Below are 24,670 nucleotides of genomic sequence, written 5' to 3'. Positions count from 1 at the left end.
AGGACAGGACAGAGAGGACAGCTCTTTAACAAGCCACCTAAATCTCTGTAGCCCCCAGGGCTCTTGGATGCCATATTAAAAGCACATCCATCAATAGACAGATCTGCCACAGGAGCAGGTGCTGGGACGCTAATGAAAGGGCTGGCCAGGTCCTGCTTTCTTCCTTAGCCTCTGAGCACATGAATCATCATTTCCAACTAATCCCACTTTGTGCTAATCAGGACAGATGATGGGGGTGCCTAATTGGGAATGACATGAAGTCATTCATCCTACTAACTACAACGGAGGGCACAACCATGCTAGTATAGAACACACATGTTATCACTCACAATGTATATAAAGGTGTACCTTAATATGAATCCCCAAGTGTATAGTTCAAATATAAAGGGAAATATTAAAATCAGCCTCTAAGAAAATCAATTCCTATTTTAATTTTTAACAACTCAGGCAAGATATATATATATCAAAATGGGAGGAAATGAAGAGTAACAAAAAATGGAAAGAACAGTGAAGGACGAAAAGGAAATGGAATGCCCATGTAAATAACAGTAATTAGATGAACATTGTATTCTGGTTAACTGTAAAGCTTTCAAATGAGACAGAGAGGGAACTAAATACAGCCAGGAAATATCAATCAATAAGGCATACAGCTACAAAACTATTTTATGGTTAGTTTAAAGCAAAGACTTCTGAATACAGCCAACAGTTGGACAGTTTTAAATGGCTGATTAAATGCATACATTTTATTTTAAGCTAGTCAAATTGCACCTCTCTTAATCTTCCATTCATTTTAAATTTCCATAAATGATAACTAATGGGGCACTATCATTATCCCTCAGCTCTCTAATATACCAAGCACTTAACAGAGCGAGTTCAAATATGCTTTTCTGGGCAATTCATAGATGGGACATGCTTTGGAGATGGGAGAATCAACTGAGCATGGTGAGGTAAATCCACTGTGTGAGCCAGGAAGATTTCACCAGGTAGGGTCAGAGACAATGCCAGGAAATAGTTTTGTAGTTTTCTTTTTGCTTGGATTTGTTAAAAATGTCAGCCTTACATTATTTTGCAGTTTTATAGTGGCACAGTAATCTTATATGGAAAATTCTATCAAAAGAATGTTTGATCACATGACTTTAAAAGAAAGAGGGTTGGAATGATAATAGACTGCTGGATAGTTAAGACAAAAGTTTACTTTTCTTATTCATAATCTTTCTTGAATTATCAGGATCTTTTGTCGTAATTAGAATGTATACTCCAGCTGAGTGACTAACGTCTGATCATAGGCAACTGCAGAATTTGAAATGTCTTTTCTTTAAAGTCATCTAGAATCACACACTCTGTCCCCACCAGTAGAGCATGGGGTGGAAGTTGGTAGTGAAGGGACCAGGCAGGCCATATCTTTCTCTTCATGTTCTTGTATTACTGATAGAATAATATTATATTGCATATGGAGACCCTTGACAACTCACAGGAGAGCAAGAATACCCTGAAACAAGGTCATTTCCTAGGGGAGGAAGACATGACTTGGAAGATTGCTATTTTGAGTTCTGATTTGTTAATATGTTTTGTAGAAAGTTGTCTGGAAGTCTGATATGCAAACATTCTTTTCAAATTTTAAAGAAAAAAATGACATACTTTAAATGAATCAGTTAATATTTCAGGGTTCTCCACAGAAATACATTCTTAGTGCAGGGACTGTATTCATTTATCCTCCAACCTACTGGGTCTCCCACCTGTGAACTGGTACAATGACTGATGAGGAGAATGAAGGCCATATGCTATGAAGAGAATGCAAAGGATAATCCAGTGTGTGCCCTAAAGAAAGGAGAGACATGCCATGCATTCAGGAAGAGTTTTGATCCCCAACAATCCTCAATTTTAAGATTTGGTTCCCCAGAGTGTGATAGTAATTACTTTGATGCCTAGTAAACTAATAGATTGTTGGCCAAGTCAACGATCAGCTCTGGTAGGTATGGAGTGAATTCTGGAGAGAATGGGTAGCTTTGACTTTGCCCTTTCCAACTTGTATGACCTTTAACAAGCTATCCAATTGCGTGTATCAAACCAGCTCTTCTCAAGTAGAACTGGGAGAGCAGGGCTTTGGGGATGCTGCCGATTGTGTGAGTCCAGAGCAGGGAGATCAGCCCACTTGATATCCTTGATGAAAGGTACATATTTTTCTTTAAGTGTCAAATTTACTAAGAAACAATACACGAGTTTAGAAACATTCACTAATTGCAATATATTTTTCAGAAACCTTGAAGTCGTGCCCTCCACGTCTAATTAGCATGAAGCTTTCAGCACAAGGGTGTAAGTTCATCAGTAGTCATTAGCCCTGCTGTGTCCCCTCATGATCTCCAGCAGTCCTGTCTTCCAAAGGCCCAACTGCTAGAAGATTATATTCCACAGTCAAGGGTCAGGGTCACCTTATTGTCCTCTGCCTAGGCCATATCAGCACAGAAATAGTTTCATTCCATTTTTATTTTAGCAAGATGATTTTAGCCAAGAATGACCAACAATTTAGATAAGCAAATAAACAATAAAAAATTTTATTTATTGAATAAGTACTAGGACTCAGGAATTATTTTGAATGGCATTCATTATCTCATTTATTGTAGAATTTGTAAAAATGTGTCTTAGATCAGATAGCTTTAGGTTGAAGTCTTAGCTCTGACTAACAGCCAGATGAGCTGATACACTTTCTTTCCACAGTTTGGAAATTTTGTTTACAGTAGTTTCTTTTTGAGGGTATGTCATGGGGAAGGGGGATTCAATACAGCAGTACAAGGGGTATTTCCTACCTGGTTCACTTATTGAAACTTTTCCTTCTATTGCCCCTACAAGATTTCTAGGTTTTCTTGAGATCTCACATACTGAACCTGCTTAGTCTCAGCTGTTTGACCAGAAAGAGAAAGACTAAAAATTCTATTCTTAGCCTTCCCTTTTTGCTGTCACATCAATTGCTAAAAGTGGCTTCCTACCATCCCATGCCTTACCACATTACCTGTCTCCCAACAAAAGCTCCTATTTACATCTCATTACTTTGACTTCTTCAGTAGTTAAGAAAACCAGCTCAGTGGTGCAGACAGTTGTCAGGACAGCATGAACTCAACCTCTTTCTGACCTGGATGGCCAAGCTACTGCAAATGAATTGGGAGAACCGAGTGAGTGGTAAACCCAAAGTATATCACAGAATCATCTCAGTGTTTATTTAGATTCTGACCTCTTAAGAAATCATGCTGATCCCCCATACGATGATAGTACAGTTTACCACTTAATTAAAAATTTAAAAACAGTTTTTGAAGGTTAAGGGTTCCATCTAAAACTTCAAATCAGTTTTAAGGAAAATTAATGAAAATTATTAATTGTTGTAGCTCACTTAAAAGAAGCTCGATGAGAACATTATGAAAAATTAGTGAAATTATTATCAGATGGAATAATTAAAGATCAATTGTGAAATAATCACATAATTCTAGCTATACGCTATATCGCTCTTCATTAATCAAAGATAATCGGGAATTGCAATACTTAATTAAATGCAAGAAAGTGTTTGTGTGTTCTGGCTCTGAAAGGGGATAATTGGAGAGTGCCAAAGCTGTACAGTTGTCAGCTTGCAATGATTTTTGAGAGTCTAGAGCTGGAGATTGTACAGTGTGGGGGCGGGTCACTTTAGATCTGCTGAAATCTGTTCTAAAATAGATACCAATGCTTTGCAGGGGACACTAATCATTCTGTCTTTCATGATATGTTTTATTCCTAATTCTGAAAAATGGGGCTATTAATTCATCAGTCTGAAGATAGTAGTGACCCATGTAATTCAGGCTTTTGCAACTGATCTCAAAGCCTCATCAACAAATTTTACCTGGATTTACATTCTTCAGTACCTCACAGAGCCATATAGATTGATGCCCACCATGATCCCCTAAAATGAAATTTACACTGCTATCTTCCCCACTCTTAAATTAAACACATACCTAAAATTCATGAGAAAGCTATATGTTAATTTTAAATATAGTATTTTTAATGATTTATTTGTTTTTATGATTTTAATTGAAGTAACCTTACATCTCCTCCACCTCTCTTTTTTCTCCTTGTGGTCTTTCACAGCTACTCTTCTTCAAAACCTTCCTGGGCACCTCCCCACTGTCAAGTTGATCTCTCTTTTTTTCCTGTTTATAATTATAATATAACATATAAACACACACATATATACATGTATACACACATATACATAAACACACACACACACACACAAACCCTACTGAGCCCATTTTTGTCATATGTGCGTATATGATTTCAAAGCTGACCACTCTGCATTGGACAACCAGTAAAAGAGCTCACATATAAGAGAGTTTAATTCTAGTCCCAGCAGCCATTAGCTACATACCATTCTTTGTTTGGAGAACCCTGTGAAATTTCCCTCCTTCCACATTAACATCTCCACAGAAATGACTATTGTTCCAGTCTGGTTTATGAAGCCATTTCTAGATAAGACTGTTTCCCAGGAGACTTCTTGGTATTATAGCTCATACACTATTTTGTCCTCCTTTTCCATAATACTCCTTGAGCCATAAATGCAGGGCCTGTGATATGGATGTGGCTTTTGGGGCTGGGCTACCCATGACCCATTGATCTCTGCATTGTCTTAAGTTGTGGTTTACTGTGATGGTCCCTATTTGCAGTAAGAAGAATCTTCTTTGACGAGGGTTGGTAGTTCCACTTAGCTGTAAGTATAAGATACTATTTAGAATGTCCTAAGAAATTGTACTAGTCTAGTGAAATGATAGTAATAGGTTTTTATCCTCTAAGGTCCATGACCTCACTAGCTCCGTGAAGCTAGCAATGTTTCCAATAGCAGGTATGGTTTCCTTCCTGTTCAATGGATCATAAGGGCTGGTTAGACAACTACTGACTGTTGCCAATATGTGCTTGTACCATTATGGATATATTGCTGTGCTGGTATTTGTTGTGGTTCATAGGCATTGAGTCTGGATAGGGCAATTTAATTGTTTCGCTCACTTGGCAGCTTGTATAGTATTTTCTGGAAACATGAAAGATAGATTCAGGAGAGAGACTTTTAAATCAGGTCTAGCCTAAATCATCCAAGTTTTGTATTCTAAGTATGTGGTCTCTTCAACAATAGCCCCACCTTCAAACTGTGAGAGGCACCTAAAGGTTTCATTGATATTGTTTGGTGGAGTTACTTGGACTAACTTGACCAACCTTTCAAAAGGAGATTTCTCATGTCTTGTATTAGAATGTTTGGTAGTCTTTGTTTTTTTTGTTTTTTTGGTTTTTTTTGTGGGGAGCATTGTCAAACCAAGTCGTTTTTAACTTCCTTTATCTTAAATATACATTTTTCTTGAATTTATAAGAAAATATAAGAATTATATTACATTGATATATACATCTATAAATATATATATTTCCATATCTTTTAAATATACATCCAAATATATCAATTGTTATAGTGAACACATGGTCCTCAGTTGTATGTTATCCAACATGGAGTAACCACAAAAACTTATAAGTGGCTTTGGAGAGTCAGAGTAGAATATAGATGATATTAATTGGGAAGTAGATTAACAGAAGAGACAAACAGTAAAGTTGTTTGATGAATTCTCAAAGAGCCATGCTATTTTATATTTGCCACAAATTATATATAATATATAATATATAGATAAAGACTTATTTTTATTTTTTTTAAAGTATGTGCATGAGTGTATTTGTATGTGAATGAAGAGACCCACAGAGTTAGGAAGAGGGTATCTGATTCCCCTGAGTTGAAATTACAGGTGAATATAAGCTGCTTGATGTGAGTGGTGGGAACCAAACTTTGGTCCTCTTCAAGAGCAGGAAGTGCTCTTAATCACTGAACATCTCTCCACCTCATCAATGATTTTTTTCAATTAACTCTTTAAGGTAAAATAAAAATGACACATGATAAAATATACTTTGTAATATATATTACCTCTAATGTGTGACCTGTAACAGGTACACACGTCCACTTGATCACCATAATAATGGTAGCACTGAACACTCATACCATCCCAGGATGATCATTTGTATACCAGTCCAGTTGAGCGTCACGAAGAGCACCATGAACATTGCCCTTTTCCACTCACTATAATACTTTTGTGATTTACTCTGCTTAGCTAAATTCTTCTTCTTCTCCTTCTCCTCCTCCTCCTCCTCCTTCTTTTTATTTTTTACAAAACCCTATATCACATAACATAGGAAAAAAGCACTATAGTTTTCCTTACTAATTAGCCTATTAACAGATGATTAGTTTATTTACAGTTTTAGATGTTGTAAATACAGTAAGTGTGAGTCATTGTGAATAAGCCTTTTTGTTTCTAGTGTAACTTGTTTTTTTATAATTTTTAAAGTCATATTCTTTTTTTTCCCATTTTATTAGGTATTTAGCTCATTTACATTTCCAATGCTATACCAAAAGTCCCCCATACCCATCCCCCCACTCCCCTATACCCCCCACTCCCCCTTTTTGGCCCTGGCGTTCCCCTGTACTGGGGCATATAAAGTTTGCAAGTCCAATGGGCCTCTCTTTGCAGTGATGGACAACTAGGCCATCTTTTGATACATATGCAGCTAGAGACAAGAGCTCCGGGGTACTGCTTAGTTCATATTGTTGTTCCACCTATAGGGTTGCAGTTCCCTTTAGTTCCTTGGGTGCTTTCTCTAGTTCCTCCATTGGGGGCCCTGTGGTCCATTCAATAGCTGACTGTGAGCATCCACTTCTGTGTTTGCTAGGCCCTGGCATAGTCTCACAAGAGACAGCTATATCTGGGTCCTTTCAGCAAAATCTTGCTAGTGAATGCAATGGTGTCAGTGTTTGGAAGCTGATCATGGGATGGATCTCTGGATATGGCAATCACTAGATGGTCCATCCTTTGTCACACTTCCAAACTTTGTCTCTGTAACTCCTTCCATGGGTGTTTTGTTTCCTATTCTAAGAAGGGGCAAAGTGTCCACACTTTGGTCTTCGTTCTCTTGAGTTTAATGTGTTTAGCAAATTGTATCTTATATCTTGGGTATCCTAAGTTTCTGGGCTAATATCCACTTATCAGTGAGTACATATTGTGAGAGTTCCTTTGTGATTGGGTTACCTCACTCAGGATGATACCCTCCAGATCCATCCATTTGCCTAGGAATTTCATAAATTCACTCTTTTTAATAGCTGAGTAGTACTCCATTGTGTAAATGTACCACATTTTCTGTATCCATTCCTCTGTTGAGGGGCATCTGGGTTCTTTCCAGCTTCTGGCTATTATAAATAAGGCTGCTATGAACATAGTGGAGCATGTGTCCATCTTACCAGTTGGGGCATTTTCTGGATATATGCCCAGAAGAGGTATTGCTGGATCTTACGGTAGTACTATGTCCAATTTTCTGAGGAACTGCCAGACTGATTGCCAGAGTGGTTGTACAAGCTTGCAATCCCACCAACAATGGAGGAGCGTTCCTCTTTCTCCACATCCTCGCCAGCATCTGCTGTCACCTGAATTTTTGATCTTAGCCATTCTGACTGGTTTGAGGTGGAATCTCAGGGTTGTTTTGATTTGCATTACTCTTCCTAACTCAGCCAAGTAAACAAACCACTTCTTAGAAAATTGAGGAAGCTCTGTTGTCTTGCTCTCTCTATAAAAAAAAGGGCAGGTGGATAGAAAAAAATGTCATATTTCAAAAAGGAAATGTTTTAGATAAATTGTTACCATTCCTGAGATGACTTCAAAAGCATCAAGGAAGGTTTTGTTATTACTCTGAGTTTAAAAAATTGTTATCTGGGTCTCAAAAAGGTTGAATCATTTGGCTGAAGACCATGTAGCTTGTAAGAGCAAAAGTCAAGACCACACTTTGTAACATACACATGCATAATCCAGGACTCTTTATTCTCTTATGAATGGTCTTTACTTACTTCAGTATGTGTTTATTATTACACGTTTACTATTTAAATGATGCTGTGATGAGAAGTCCATATTAATAGGAGATTCCAAAATTTCACATTCCTTTTAAGACCTTGTGATTTGAACTGAGATATTAATGTCTTTACATAGAAAAAAATGTGCACCATTATAAGAATATTAGGTGTTTGTTTTCTGTACTACGCTAGACGCTAGTGTGGGATTAATAGGTATTTAATAATAATAAGGAGAGTTATTTGGAAGATATTCATTACAGACGTGTTATTTGTAGCAGACATTGGGAAAAACACAGATTATAGATAGGGAAGAATGTAGAACAAGGCACAGGTAACTCTGTACATCTTGGTGACAGGGGCAGGAGGGGATCCAGAATCAGCAGCAGTGGGAAGACTCACAATTAAATCGAACATAGAGAGTAGGGCCTATTGAATATTATTAAGGGTGTGGCATTGACTGGACATTGTACAGAGACAACATAGACTCTTAAGAGTGACTGACATGGTCCAAGTGCTATTTTATAGCATTACTTGATCTTGCCCAATGATGTAGGTGAGGGAAAAGCCATGCAGATGTATTGTGGCCTAGGTAGAAAGTGAAAACAAGGAAAATGAAAAGAAAAATCCAACAGCTTTTATAAAAATAAAACAAGCCATTTCAGCCCTTCACTGACTGGCATTGTAATTTAGAGGCATTCAGATAGAATTCCTCTAGAAATTAAATAGCCTTTGCAAACAGGACCAGGTTTCACAGCCCCAGAAATGGTTATAGAGCTGGGATGTTTTATAAGACTTAATTTTGGCCTGGAGCTTAATTCCCATTTTGCTACAATTCACTGCCTGTCAACATACCAAAGGATGTACTGACTTGCTTATTTCAGCTTCTCTTTAGAGTATAGTTTAAAATAGCACCCATCAGTCTTAATCTCCACTATTTTCCAAAATATTTCCCAAATTAATAAGTGCAGGATAGGAGGCAGTGACCCTGGAGGGGAATATGACAAAAATAGCTCACCCATAATTAGAAAGAAAATCTCCTTTCGTTGAGCAAAAGGAAATGGGCAAAACCCAAAAGCTCTGCATACCACGTAGTTCCAAGGCATCTTTAAGGTAAGTACTTCCTGTCTGCTCTGCAGCTGCCAGGGATGCTTGTTTTCACTCTATCAGCGCCACCCATATTCACCATAGCCCGGCTACACATGTAGGTTGGATTTTGGCAATTAAGTGAACAATTCTCCTAAGAAGACCTTAGTTAAACGTGTATGTGGGTCATAGCAACCCACAAACACACTCGCTCTGCAACACAGGCTAAAGAGACAGCTCCTGATTGATTTGGAAGCCAAAGAAAGCACTTGAACAAAACTTGATGGTAATGAACTCAAACGCCTCCAGTCTTTTTGAAATGAGTTTCTTTGGTTCTCAGTGCTGTGATTGTTGCTCTGTACTAGATGGAAAAGACATTGTGAACTTAAGGAGACAATGGAGTTCTAATTCCATTTGATGTGTGCTTGGTATACAAGTCATTGGATCTTGGAAATGTGACCTCTTTCTCTCTAGTTGGTTCACATCTGCTAAATTAGAATCTTTGTCACACTAGGGAGATAGTAAGATGATCTCCTGAGTGTGCCAAACATTGTACCACTTCTACACAACACACTTAGATATCAATGTTTGTATGCAGTGCTTCTGCTACTGCTATTGTTGGTATTTTGTGACAGTTGTTATTTTTTTGTTGGTAGTATTTCAATAGTTTCAGATCCAAAGTTTAGTGGTTCCACTGGAGGTATTTGTAGTTTTATTTAAAGAAAGAAAGGAAGGAAGGAAGGAAGGAAGGAAGGAAGGAAGGAAGGAAGGAAGGAAGAAGAAGAAGAAAGAAAGAAAGAAAGAAAGAAAGAAAGAAAGAAAGAAAGAAAGAAAGAAAGAAAGAAAGAAAGAAAGAGAGAAAGAGAGAAAGAAAAGGAAGGAAAGAAAAGAAAAGAAATGTAAGTACCCAAAGGAAAAATTGAAGAGAATGCATATATATGTATGAGAGACACTTGCTAGAAAAGCAGAAGAAAGAATAATCTTGCAGAGGCAGGCAAAAAGCATTGGATGTACATGACATATTTAAGGATTTTTTTTTTTTTTTTTGCTGAGCTTTTATTAAATAAACTTTGTGGTTTGGTCCTCAATGAAAGGATCTTGGGATATCGTTTGAGGTGCAAATCCAACCGTTGTTTCAGAAAGTGTGCCCTGGTAACACTGTGAACTGAGAGAAAAGTTATGGGCACGAAGAGAGTCACAAACTAGAAGTGAACAGGTTTTATTATTTCAGTATTCAAAAGATTGTAAGGCAAAAGCCAAAGAGAGGTAGAGAAGGGGGCTTGAATGGTGAGAAGGATTCTGGCAGCTGGCAGCAGTCCCAAACCAGTCTATTAATACATACTACTGAATACCCTTCATATCTCAACCTTAGATTTTTCTCCATCTTAACTCTATTGATGCCTGCCCAGTATTTCTCAGAGTACACCCATGCCAGCTCCTTGACATACACAATAACTATACTTGCCCCTATACTCATGACTCCACTGACGTTTCTTTGCCTGAAAGAAAAAGTTATTTTATGAGTATGTGTGTTTACCTGCTTATAGGTATTGCATAAATAGCATGCCTAGTGCCCACAGAGTTCAGAAAGGACTTCTGATCTTATAGAACTAGAGTTACAGGTCCTTGTGAACTGTCAGTTAGATAGTGGAACTGAAGCCACATCCTCTGTAAGAACATGACTTCTCTTAACTGCTGAGCAATCTTCCCATTACGTTCTTCCTAGAGACTTTTGAATCCCTCCTGAGAACATTGCTGGTTTCCCTGACTCCCCAGTGGCTATTACAGTCCTCTCTTTTTTGTTCAGCTCCAAGTGAATATTATAAAAACAATATTTTCCTTTCCAAAAAGGATACTGACTGAGTTTCTTCAGCACATAAGCTGTCCTATATGTACCTAGGTATTGGACCTAAATTCAACATTTCAGCTACAGGTATGTCTTGGGATAAAATTTCTTCTATCTTGTAAAGAACTCTGAATTCAATCAGCATCAAGCATGAAAACATATTGTGATGGTTTGTATATCCTTGGACCAGGGAGTGGCACCACCTGGAGGTGTGGCCTTGTTGGAATAGGTGTGACACTGTGGGTGTGGGGATAAGATCCTCACTCTAGTTTCCTGGAAGTCAGTCTTCCACTAGCTGACTTTGGATGAAGACGTAGAACTCTCAGCTCTGCCTGCGCCATGACAGCCTGGATGCTGCTATGCTCCCACCTCAATGATAATGGACTGAACCTCTGAACCTGTAAGCTAGCCCCACTTAAATGTTGTGTTTTATTAGACTTGCCTTGGTCATGGTGTCTGTTCACAGCAGTAAAACCCTAACTGAGACACATATTTGTATACATATAAAAGATAGCGTAATCCAGAGGTTTTAAATTGTTTCATCTCTTCACTCCAACCTCCATACTAAATGTATCAGGGTAAAGAGTGCCTCTGAAGTCTCCTAGATATTAATCTTCCTGCTCATTTGGTTATGCCACCCTGACTTTATTAGTGTTTACAAACTTAGAGATTACAAACTGCTCTATATTTGTTTATTCTAAATTCTATTTTCCAGCAAGCCCCCATAAGTCAGAGATCTGTTGTAAACTTGACTGAGTTACATCTTTCCTTTCACCATTATGCAACATGCAAACTCTCCCTCAACTTGAACATTCCTATTGGTCTGATATTCTTTCCTTCTCCTGCTCTGTTTCAATCACTCTGGTGTCTGTTTTCTTAGGTCTATCAAACTCATGACTAAAGCCAAGCCAAATTAACCAGAAAAAAAGGAGGATCCAAGAAAATAAAATTGGAGATGAAAAAGAGACATTGCCATAGACACTGAGGAAATTCAGAGAATCACAAGGACATATATTAAAAATAAATGTTCTACCAGACTAGAAAACCTAAGGAGAATGGGTGGGTTTCTTGATATATAGAACCTTACAGAAGGAAATCAAATTGAAATAAACAATTTTAAATGATCCATAACTACTAGTGAAATAATGGCAATAATTAACAGTTTCTCAACAAAAATGTCATGAGATAAATCATTGTAGCACACATTCTACCTGGCTATCAAAGCACTAATGCCAATTCTCCAGAACTCATTGTACAAAATAGAAAAAAAAAAATAGTTGGATGTTTTATTTGTTTACATTTCAAATGTTATGCCTTTCCCCTCTGGAAACCCCATATCCCATCCCCCCCCCACCTGTGTTTATGAGGGTGCTCACCCACCCACCCACCCATTCCAGCCTTCCCACGCTGGCATTCCCCTACTGGGACATAGAGCCTTCACAAAATCAAGGGCTTCTCCTCCCATTGATGTCCTACAAGGCCATCCTCTGCTTCATATGCAGCTGGAGCCATGGGTCGCTCCATGTGTACTCTTTGGTTGATGGATTAGTCTCTGGGAGCTCTCAGGTTTATGGTTGGTTCATATTATATTTCTTCCTAGAAATTTAACAAACATTTCCAATGTATTTTTATGATGTCAGAATTATCCTGATACGAAAACCACACAAGTGCTCAGCAAATAAAAATTATAGAACAATATCTCTTATGAATATAAATGCAAAACTTCTAAATAACATACTTATAAATCAAGTTCTTGAACACATCACAAATATTGTCCACCATGATCAAAATTACTTCATCTCAGAGATTGTTCAATATAGGCAAATTAATGAACATAATTGACAATATAAACAGACTAAAAGACAGAAACTACTGATAAATTCATCACATGCCTAGAAGGCCTTTGATAAAATCCAATATCACTTCATGACAATAGTCCAGGAAAGACAAGGTGTACAAGGGATACACCTCAACATATTAAAGGCAATTTACAGCCAGCCCATAGCCAACAGCGTTCTGAAGGTAAAGTAACTCAAAGCATTTCCAGTATTATCAGGAGCATCTCATGAATTTCCAGTCTCTCCATACATATTCAATATTGTACTTGAAGTCTCAGCTACAGTGATAAAACAACTCAAGCAGATCAAGGGGATACAAATAGGAAAGGAAGAAGCCAAAGTATCTATATTTTTAGACATAAAAAAACCCTGAAGACTCTACCAGGAAACTTCTACAGCTGATAAAAAACTTTCACAAAAGTATCAGGATACAAAATTAACACACAAAAATCAGTAGTCCTCCTATTTGCCTATGCCAAACAGACTGAGAAAGAAATCAGGGGGAAAAAAAAGACCTTTGTTCATGGTAGTCAGGAAAGAAAGAAAGAAAGAAAGAAAGAAAGAAAGAAAGAAAGAAAGAAAGAAAGAAAGAAAGAAAGAAAGAAGGAAGGAAGGAAGGAAGGAAGGAAGGAAGGAAGGAAGGAAGGAAAGAGAGAGAGAGAGAGAAAGAAAGAAAGAAAGAAAGAAAGAAAGAAAGAAAGAAAGAAAGAAAGAAAGAAAGAAAGGGAAAAGGAAAAGAGAAGAGAAGAAAAGAATAAAGAAAAGAAGAGAAAAGAACAGAAAGACAGACGAATAGCTCAGATCAAGCAACTAAAAGATGTATATGATACAAAGTTCAAATCATTGAAGAAATAAGTTGAAGACGGGATCACTAGTTGACATAACTTGTATTTGGTTCACTTTTAACTTCTGGAACTATTTCAGTCTTCTTTTCAGATATCGATTCTCTCATAATATTCCAGTCTGAAGTCTCTTCAGCTTTCCATGAATCTTCTCATCCCAAAACCACCTGATTGGTTTTACAGTTTATTTTTTCTTTCCCAACTCCATGAAATTATTAAGTATGCTTTTTAGACCAGCACTCTTATCTATTGTTATTACTATTTTATTATTGAAATCATTATTTTTCACTTTTGTGTGTGTTTGGATGATACACAGAATGAATGATATCACAGCATACACGTGGAATGGGCTAAATTTGTAGTGTTGGTTCTCCTTGAAAGAAACACATGTCAAAAGACATGCACAGAAAACATCATTACTTAATGAATCATGTAACTATTTTTTACCATCATTTGAGACCAAGTATTCTGCTACTTCCAACTTTGTTCTTTCTATTTCGATTTTCTTCATCTATTCTATTCAGGATCTTTATGATTTCAAATGAATTTTAGGATTTTTTTTCTCATTGTGTATGGATTGTCCTTGGGATGTTAATGGAAAGTACTTTGGATATGTAGATCGGTTTTGGTAGTATATAAATCCTTTTCCCTCATATGAAAGATTTTTTTTTTTTTACTGTCTATAGTAAGCCTTCATATATTGTTACTGTTCAAATGAAATATTTAAAGGAATGATCCTCATAGCCTACCATCCTAAAACTTAGTTGTCACCGTTTCTGGCTTAGAATTTAACAAGGAACCTTCCTTAACTATTGTCACATCTTTAATAATTACCACTTGTCCCTCACTCTATGCGTGTTGATAAGCATCTTTGAAAACGGCAGTTTGATTGTGACATCCTCTTTCCCTTATAGACAGGTACAATGTAAAGCCTGGCCATTTCGGCCTATCCACTTCTCCCCTCCTCTTTTCTACCAGTCTCCTTGTGCTATTATTTCTCCATTCCCTTTTTTCCCCTCTATAATAAACCCACATAGACCAGAGGATGGCTGGCTATGTTTCCATTTTCTTTCCAGTCATCAGTATGCAAAGCAGCTGATAGTTTCCCACTCATACAACCTTACTGTATTGCCTATGCACCTTGCACTGGGATGTTTTTGCAGACTTCTTTTTAATTTGTGAAGAGTAGGAACAGGGGGCCCAAAGGTGATTACCAGTCAGAGCAATTCATCATTAGAAAGGTCTGAGACTTGTGGCAAGCTGATGACTGTCAGATACAGGTCAAATGGATTTTGCACTATTCAGGCTCAGGGTGAATTACAAAAATTAAGTAGCATTCTAATTAACCAGAGTAGTTAGCACATAATTCAGATCTCTGGAGCTCCAGCTGGTTGAGGATTTTTTTAAATGTGTTGTATAATGTAAAAGTAACAAAAAAAAATGTAAAAGACTTCTCTGGTTGGTCTTCAGTCTAGAGTTTCAAGGGTAAGAAAACATTGCAGATTTTTGCAAAAACAGAAATTTACTTGCAGCTCTCGACAGGATAAGAAGGTGAGTTCTGTTTTTCAAAGAGAATAAAGGATTAACCTACAGGAAGATGAAAGAAGTTTTGCATTTGGTTAACTGCTGCACACAGCCTGACTCTTAGAGGAACACATCATGAATAAAAAGGAAGGGGTGGGGGGGAGTGAAACCAGCATCCCATACAGGGTTATTAGAAAACAAGGCTTGCTGAGTGTTCTGTGAAGGCATGGGGCAGCATTTTCTACCAGATATCAGTTAACACACTAGAATACAACTTAGACAACCCCTACTATAAAAAGAAAATGCTGGGCTGAAAAATACAGTTCCAAGAAGCTGACTCAGGATATGCAAATCTTTATATTTGATCCTGTGGCACTTAAAAAAATGACTTGTAACAAAAATTATTTAAATATTTGATAAATAAAGTAATCATATTAGTAAAATCCTAAAAATGATGAGATATGAAGAGTCATACAAATGTTAGAATTCCATACAAATATGTTGAATTATAAGCCTCTGTACAGAAAAAATGAAATATCTAATTTTACTATTGCACAAATGAAAATTTGAGAGAAGTCACATTGAAATGTTAGCAAATCTAAGAGATAGAATCCGGTGAGGTGCCTTGTAACCCTAAATCTAGCACTAAGAGTAGAAATGGCAGATCAGGAGTTCAAAGCCAGCTGCAGATGCACAACAAGTTCAAGACCAGTTTAGGCAACATAATGTCGTGCCTCAACAAACAACAATAATTAAATTTTGAGGCATAGAAATCTGGATTATTTAGAATCAACAGGAAACAATAACAGTGAACGTGAGCCCGTTATTCTGTTTTCGGATAGCTAACATCTAAAGTCCAACTAACATGTTTGACTCTAGATTTAAATCTGTACATTTTACAAGCTCACTTCCAATTTTTGTTTTGACATGAAATTAGCCTGGCTGAACTTGTGGCTCTAGCTATATATGTAGCAGAGGATGGCCTAGTTGGTCATCAATGGGAGGAGAGGCCCTTGGTCCTGTGAAGGCTCTATGCCCCAGGATAGTGGAATGCCAGGGCCAGGAATAGGAGTGGGTGGGTTGGGGAGCAGGGGGACAGGGGAGGGGATAGGGGATTTTCAGAAGGGAAACTAGAAAGGGGATAACATTTGAAATGTAAATAAAGAAAATATCTAATAAAAAATATCACTAGCTAATGTGTTTTGATCTTTCCCAGCCTCAAGCCCTATGCTAAATGCATCCAGTGTCCCATTTATTCCCACATCTTTATAGAAATAAGAAATACTATCTGTGCTTTGTAGACAAGGAAACTATGAATTACACACTCAAAACCAATTGTGGGGAGAGCTCAGATAGTGAGAAGGAGAATCAAGAAGAAGGGCTTTTTGAATTGAGTATACCTGATTGAACATGCTCCTTATCAATGTAAATGAAACAAAGAACTGATAACTATAAATTTTGCTTCTATGCATCTCCCTTGTAAGGGTTTGCAGTTAGGCCTAATGTAACTCCTGACTTCATAGAAGTAAACTTAATGGAAATGTCTTGAGTGCCATTCTATTTTGTCCACATCAGAAAAATGTTTTTCCCTATACAATCCAGTTCTATTGTGGGCAAAATGTCTTCCTTATCCCTCTGTTGTGTAGAGATTGTAATGCAATAATATTGTCACTGGTGCAAACTAATTTTCTACTTACAAAAAAAATTTAAAAAAAAAGGCAGAATTGTGTCCTTCATTCAATATTTTTCTTTATGCTCAGTATGGATAAATATACTTAACGTTCAATTAAAAACTTTACGAGGTATAAAATATTAAGGAACATGGTAGTGGAAGACTTAACTCTTCAAGGCCTGTATTCATTGCCTCTTTTATTGGGAAAAAACAGATTTTACAAATCCTTTTTAAAAGTTAAGATTTTGGAGACAGGCAGGGTGGCACACGCCTTTAATTCCAGCATTCGGGAGGCAGAGGCAGGCAGATTTCTGAGTTTGGGGCTAGCCTGATCTACAGAGTGAATTCCAACACAGCCAGGGGTATACAGAGAAACCCTGTCTTGAAAAACCAAAACAAAAAACAACAAAAAAACAAAACAAACAAACAAAACAAAGCAAAACAACAACAACAACAACAAAAAACCTTAGGATTTTGTTTGGGAGCAGGAAAATAAAGTTTATGCATTTTTTGTGTCTTGTAAGAACAACTGTATTAGCTGAAGCTTACAATTAATACTTATACCACTAAAAATGGATAAATTGTAAACTTATGGCCTCTCGAAGTTTTCTGTTACAATAATTGTGTCTAAACATCTGTCAATTTAAATGAAAGCCTACTACTGTCATACTGATTGGTTCCTGCAGCTTAAGATCAGAGGATGTGAGGTTCCCAGTTTTGGGGGCTTTGGTTTTGTTTGTTTTCGTTTGGCTTATTGTATTTACTTGCTTCATAGTTCTGTTTGTTTTCAGGGACTTTGATACTTTTAGCAAATCTTTGACTTTTTTTTTTTGCAAATTGTTTTTGAAAATTGTTTTCAAATATGTAGATCACATTGGGTAATAGAGATATTTTAACTATATTATATTTCACTGACCCACAAACATAACACACTTTTTCATTTTTTGTGGCTTCTTTAACTGCCTTAATCAATATTTTATTCTTCCTGGTGTGTTCATCTTTAACCTGCTTGTTTTAACATATTAGTAAAGATTTTCTTTCATTTTATTCTTCTTTCTTTTCTTTGTTTCTATATACATATACATCACACAAACACTTGTCTATGTTGAAATAAGCGCAAATACTGGTGAGCTTTTATATTGGTTTATAGTTTATATTGGGTTTTCTGTAACTGTACTTAAAGTTGTTCATAATTTTGATTTTTCATGGAGTTTGGATGGGGTTCTGTACATTTGCTCATGTCAGACATTGGGAGATCCTTTAGAGTTAAGAGCCCTAGATTTTACACACATGCCATGTCATCACTGCCTATAACACCAGTTCGAGGGGATCCGATGCTTTTTTCCAGCCTCCATGAGCACTGGACACATGGGGTATACAGACATATAAGCAGGTCAAACACACAAACCCACATAAAAGAAAATTAGAATATATAATACTTTTTAAAGTTAATGTCAAGCATATTTGACTTGTTACTAACATGACAAAAGAAATGAGACCACTGTAAAAGAATACATTTGTCAAAAGTTAATTGCTTATAGTCAATTGATCATTATCAAAGATGCCAACAATAGACAGTTCAAGGACAAGAAAGGACGAATGCATGTTCTTAGATAACTTTGATGTCTACATGCAGAAGATTGAGATCATATCACATTTCAGATCACAGATATGAATAATTTCAAAATGCATTTAAGTCTTAAAGGACCTGAAACTTTAATGCTCATAAAATAACCATAAGCAACCTTTACCTTTGGAGTATGTTTGTTTGTTGGGAATTTATCTATGTGTATGTGCATATATCTGTATATATGCAAGCGCTTGGGTCTTATAATGTAGGCAGGGTTGTTAGAGAACAATATGAAGGAATGGGTTCTCTATTCCCTCTGTGTGGATTGTAGGGATCTCTTATACACTAAGCTATATAACTGTTCCAGGAAACACTTTTGATATTGACCTGGATAAGAACATTTTGATATGACACCAAAAGTAAAGGCAACAACAGCAAAATCAGACAGAGATGAGTGTCTGAAGCTCAATAATTCCAACACATAAACACCAATGTAAAGGGAACACTTCACATAAACACCAATGTAAAGAAAAGGGATGATAGTTCTTTACCCCATTTTTAATAGGATTATTTGGTTCTCTGGAGTCTAACTTCTTGAGTTCTTTGTATATATTGTATATTAGCCCTATATTGGATGTAGGGTTGGTAAGATCTTTTCCCAATCTGTTGGTTGCCATTTAGTCCTATTGACAGTGTCCTTTGCCTTACAGAAGCTTTGCAATTTTATGAGGTCTCATTTGTCAATTCATGATCTTGGAGCATACTCCACTGGTGTTCTGTTCAGGAATTTTTCCCCTGTGCTCATGTGTTCAAGGCTCTTCCCCACCTTCTCCTCTATAAGTTTTAGTGTCTCTGGTTTTATGTGGAGGTCCTTGATCACTTGGACTTGAACTTTGTACAAGAAGATGTGTCTCTAGTTGCATATGTAGCAGAGGATGGCCTATTTGGCCATCAATGGGAGGAGAGGCCCTTGGTCTTGGGAAGATCATATGCCCCAGTACAGGGGAATGCCAGGGCCAGGAAGCAGGAGTGGGTGGGTTGGGGATCGGGGGGGGGGATGTATAGGGGGGTTGGGGATAGCATTGAAGTGTAAATGAAGAAAATATCTAATAAAAAAGAAGATAAGTATGAATTGATTTGCATTCCTCTACATGCAAAGCTCCAGTTGAACCAGCACCATTTGATGAAAATGCTGTCTTTTTTTCCCACTGGATGGTTTTTAGCTCTTCAACTGATGAATACCGAATTGCTGAGAAGCACCTAAAGAAATGTTCAACATCCTTAGTCACCAGGGAAATGCAAATCAAAACAACCCTGAGATTCCACCTCACATCAGTCAGAATGGCTAAAATCAAAACTCAGGAGACAGCAGATGCTGGCAAGGATGTGGAAAAAGAGGAGCACTCCTCCATTGTTGGTAGGATTGAAAGCTGATGCAACTACTCTGGAAATCAGTTTGGCAGTTCCTCAGAAAACTGGACATAGTGCTACCCAAAGACCCAGATATACCATTCCTAGGCATATACCCAGAAGATGCTCCAACATGTAATAAGGACACATGCTCTTATAGATAGATAGATAGATAGATAGATAGATAGATAGATAGATAGATAGATAGATAGATGATATAGCTATCGGTATAGATATAGATATAGATGATATAGATATAGAAGATATAGATATAGATGATATAGATATAGATATAGATATAGATATAGATATAGATATAGATATAGATATAGATATAGATATAGATATAGATATATCAGCCTTATTTATAATAGCCAGAAGCTGGAAAGAATTCAAATGTCCTTCAACAGAGGAATGGATACAAAAATTTTGGTACATTTACACAATGGAGTACTACTCAGCTATTAAAAAGCAATGAATTCATGAAATTCTTTGGCAAATGGATGGAACTAGAAAATATCATCCTGAGTGAGGTAACCCAATCACAAAAGAATACACATGGTATGCACTTACTGGTAAGTGGATTATAGCCCAGAAGTTTTGAATACCCAAGATACAATTCATAGACCACACGAAGCTCAAGAAGGATGACCAAAGCGTGGATACTTCGGTCCTTCTTAGAAAGGGATCAAAATACCCATGGGAGAAAATACAGACACAAAGTTTGGAGCAGAAACTGATGGAAAGGTCACCCAGTGACTGTCCCACCTGGGGATCCATTCTATATACATTTACCAAACCTAGACACTATTGTGGATGCCAACAAGGGCTTGCTGACTGGAGACTGATATAGCTGTCTCCTGAGAGTCTCTGCCAGTGCCTGAAAAATACAGAAGTGGAGGCTCATAGCCATCCATTGGACTGAGCAAAGGATCCCCAATGGAAGAGCTAGAGAAATGACCCAAGGAGCTGAAGGGGTTTGCAGCTCCATAGGAGGAACAACAATGTGAACCAACTAGTACCCCCCAGAGCTCCCAGGGACTAAACCACCAACCAAAGAGTACACAAGGAGGGACTCAAGGCTTCAGCTTCATATGTAGCAGAGGATGGCCTTGTGGGACATCAGTGAAAGGAGAGGCCCTTTGTCTTGTGAAGGCTCCATGCCCCATTGTAGGGGAATGCCAGGACAGGGAAGGAGTGGGTGGGTGGGTTAGTGAGCAGGGGGAGGGGAGTTGGGATAGGGGTTTTATTTTTGAGGGCATACCAGGAAAGGGGATAAAATTTGAAATGTAAATAAAGGAAGTATCTAATAAAAAAATGAAAAAAAATTTTTTTTAAATTAAAAAATAAGGGGATGATATTCAAAATAAATAGTAAACTTCAATAAGTTGCAAACAAATAACCAATCTACTAAAACTTCAGACAGATACTGATTACATTTTTGTCAAATGAAGACTAAAAATATCCAACAGATATATGAAACTGATAAATAAAAGTTAAGTGTCCTTAGATATCAGGGAAATGTAAATATGTTGCACAATGAGAAACATTTAGAAATCTGAGATGAACAAGTTTCCCCTTTAAAAATGAGGAAGAGTAGCTTTGAGATATAAAGTGCACAGTGTCTGTATGTGATTCTAACAAGCCTTGACAGGAACATGCATGGTGCAACTTTGGATAATAGATTATTAATGGATATATAATACTATATTCACAAGTTACAAGGGTTTTTTCCTGTCTTAAGTGTCTTCTGGTTTTGTTACTCATCTATTTTCTTATCTCTGAAATGCTCCAGGGAGAAACATTCTAACTCTATAAAAGATGCACAAGTGAAGGATGGAGCGTGCACACTGTGCCTGCTTGCAGTCTAGCTTACATGCAGCTGTATGCAGAGCACTCTTGTAGTGATGAACAATTGAATTTCGTTTATCTGTGGAACTGATACTCCTGTTGAGTTAAAAAATTAAAATAAGAACTTTTTATAATAATAGATAGAAAAATATATGAATAGATGATAGATAGATGATAGACAGACAGACAGACAGACAATATAGATAGATTGATTGAAATATGGATAGATGTAAAGACATTTTAAATAAAATAGTCTGAGAACCCCTCATAGGGACTATGACATCATCCAATCTCATAGCTTTTTAATAAGAAAGAATGAGATGTGTAAAATTCTGAAAAGATGGAATTCTGATAGAGAAAGCAAAAGAGAAACTACTGAAGCCAAATCATGCTTGGTGTATATGAACCTCAAAATGTCACGCAGTGTAGCCAGTTCATGGAAAACATATGATGAGTGTTGAGGTAAAGCAGGGGCAGGGTATAGGGGACATTTGGGATAGCATTTGAAATGTAAATGAAGAAAATATCTAATAAAAATTGGTTTTGGAAAAATTTAAAAACCTGGATTTAAGGGAACAACAGATCTAGGTAGGAATTTGACATTTAATTGCAGCAAGAAACCATGGTTTTGTGGTTTGATGCCTACAAGTTGAAGTTAAACTGTCACTAAAGGGAATGTAAAAGAACACTGTATTTTGTTCTCTTGGGGATTTCCTTTTGGACTGTGTGTTCCAGGCCAACGGAACTGTGGACATTTCCTCAGCAATGAGCAATGCTTATTAAGTTCCCCTAGAATGTTTCTCTCCTTATTTCACTCTTCTAGTTAATTTTGAATTTAGCTCAGCTACTGCCAATGGCCTTCCACTGCCCACCTGTTTCCACATGATTGCCCCTGTTGTCCTGTATTAACCACCAAAGGAATATGCCATAGAGAAACCCTACCTGACATGTTTTAAAATAGACTTTGCAATCCTGAATGGCTAAGACTAGATCTTGATTGTGGTTGTAATTCCTTCACCACACCCTGTAATTACTCAGTAGTGGCCCTTAACAAATGTCTGTAATCTGTTGAGTGAATGAACAAATAAATAAGTAACTGGTGGCCATTGTTGTAACTAATTTGTTTTTATTTTCTGGCAAATTAAGTGTGCTGTGGGTTTCTTTTATATCTTAGGGCTTTTCTCTTGATTTCTATTTTCAAGATTTCCTTTTATTTTATAGCATTTCACACTTTGGTACTTTAGAGCAGTATAACCCTTCAGTCTATTGTATAAAAGAGAGAGAGAACTCAGAGTAGTCTACCCCAGGACTCACTTCACATGACAAGACAAGGATCTGGGAGCTCGCAATGTCATCTTCAAAACCAAAAACAGGGTATTTTCACATTCATTTTTATTCTTCTGGTTCAGTAACCAGAAAAACCTCTGGCTGGGTTGTTGACAGACAACATGTGAGTACTGTGTTCTCTCTTGTCCATGCCTGGGAAATCTATGTGGCCATGTGAAAAGAGGTGAGGAACAGTGCCTTTGTCTTCTTAATGAAACCTGTACATCCTGATTCTACTGCAAGCAGCTGACATTGCTATGCCAATTGATAGACTCCCAGGGAAGTAAAAGTGACCAAGATTGATTCCCTTCTTCTTTCCTTGCTTCCCCTATCACTTCTCCGGTGTTCAATTCAACCCAAGGAACCAGGAACTAAGGAGGAAGGAAGTAATTGATATTCAAAGCCTCTATTTTTAGACACCTTTACACTTTCCTTTGCTTCTAACTAGCAAGGATTTTTTTCCCAAACAAGCTTTTAATTAGCAGGTGAGTTTAATTGATATGTGGTTTCTCAGAAGGGAAAAGGACCTTAGTGTGGAGAAGGAGGTGGGGGAGGGACTCCATCATTCTCCCTCACAATGGAAGACCATTAATTCATTTGCACCTGGGTGTTTTAAAGGATCAATTTACTGTAGCAAAGAGAGAAGGCAGAGAATCAAAAGGTTGGAATCTGTCAGAGAAGAAAGAGAGGCACTATAATTTAACATGCTATGAGGATAATTTGAAAACTTGGAAAAATATTGCTTTCGACGTCCAAATAGAGAAATGAACCTATTTGCATATAGCCAGGTTCTGTCCAGTTGCAAAAAAAAAAATTATTTTGTAGGAAATGGAAAAGAAAGAAAGGAAATACATATGAATAAACTTTCATTTCTGTTAAAGTAGAGTCTTATTAGTTCCCTAGAATGATAATTCTAAGCCATCTCTAAAACTTAAATTACAAGTAAATCCTTTTGTTTCTGATAGGAGCAGGAAGGGACATACTGCTGTGTACATTTCTGTAAAATAGGATTTTATAGGAACATAGAAACGGACGACTATATGGCAAAAGAAACAAAACATACTGGTTGTGCGCAATAGAGTATTGAGTAATGTAATTAGGAAAACATGAATAAATTAAGCCTGTAACAGTTGTCTTACTAGATCAAATGAAGACATGAATGATTGAGCCTCACAACTGGACCAGAAGTACAAAAGCTTGGAAATACATCTAGTAGAAAATAATCAGTGGTCCTTATTAAATCTGCTATCCCAATGACTCAAGTCTTCTCCTTTTCCCCTCCTCCTCCTCCTCCCCTTTTTCTTCTTCTTCCTCCTCCCTCACTTCCTCCTCTTCTTTTAGCTTTTCATTCTTGAACACAATATTTTTTTGGCCATATCCATCCTTCCCTAGCTTCTAACTCTTGCCAATATCTTCAATATTCCTCAATGTCTTCTCTCACTACATTCTCTAGTATATATAGTTTTCTATAAAAATACATTATTTTGTGTCTAATCATTGTTGTCCATATGAACACAGGTTTATGGGTAATGCTAGGACGTGGCCCTCATCCCTGAAGAAATCTTACTACTTCACCTTTAGCAACTGTTTCCTGCCAGTATCTCTTCAACCATGAGTGAGTCTTGTGAGCTCTCCACACATTTATGCTGGGATGTCGACTGGTGGGGTTTCATGAAGATCTTGTGCAGACAGCTCTAGCTGTTGAGAATTCATAATGAATATCCCTGACATGCCCAGAAGATGCTATTTCTCAGCAAATCTTCTAG

This window comes from Mus musculus, chromosome 11, assembly GCF_000001635.26.
Source record: "Mus musculus strain C57BL/6J chromosome 11, GRCm38.p6 C57BL/6J".
Taxonomy (NCBI): Eukaryota; Metazoa; Chordata; class Mammalia; order Rodentia; family Muridae; genus Mus; species Mus musculus.
This window is presented reverse-complemented; position numbering follows the sequence as displayed.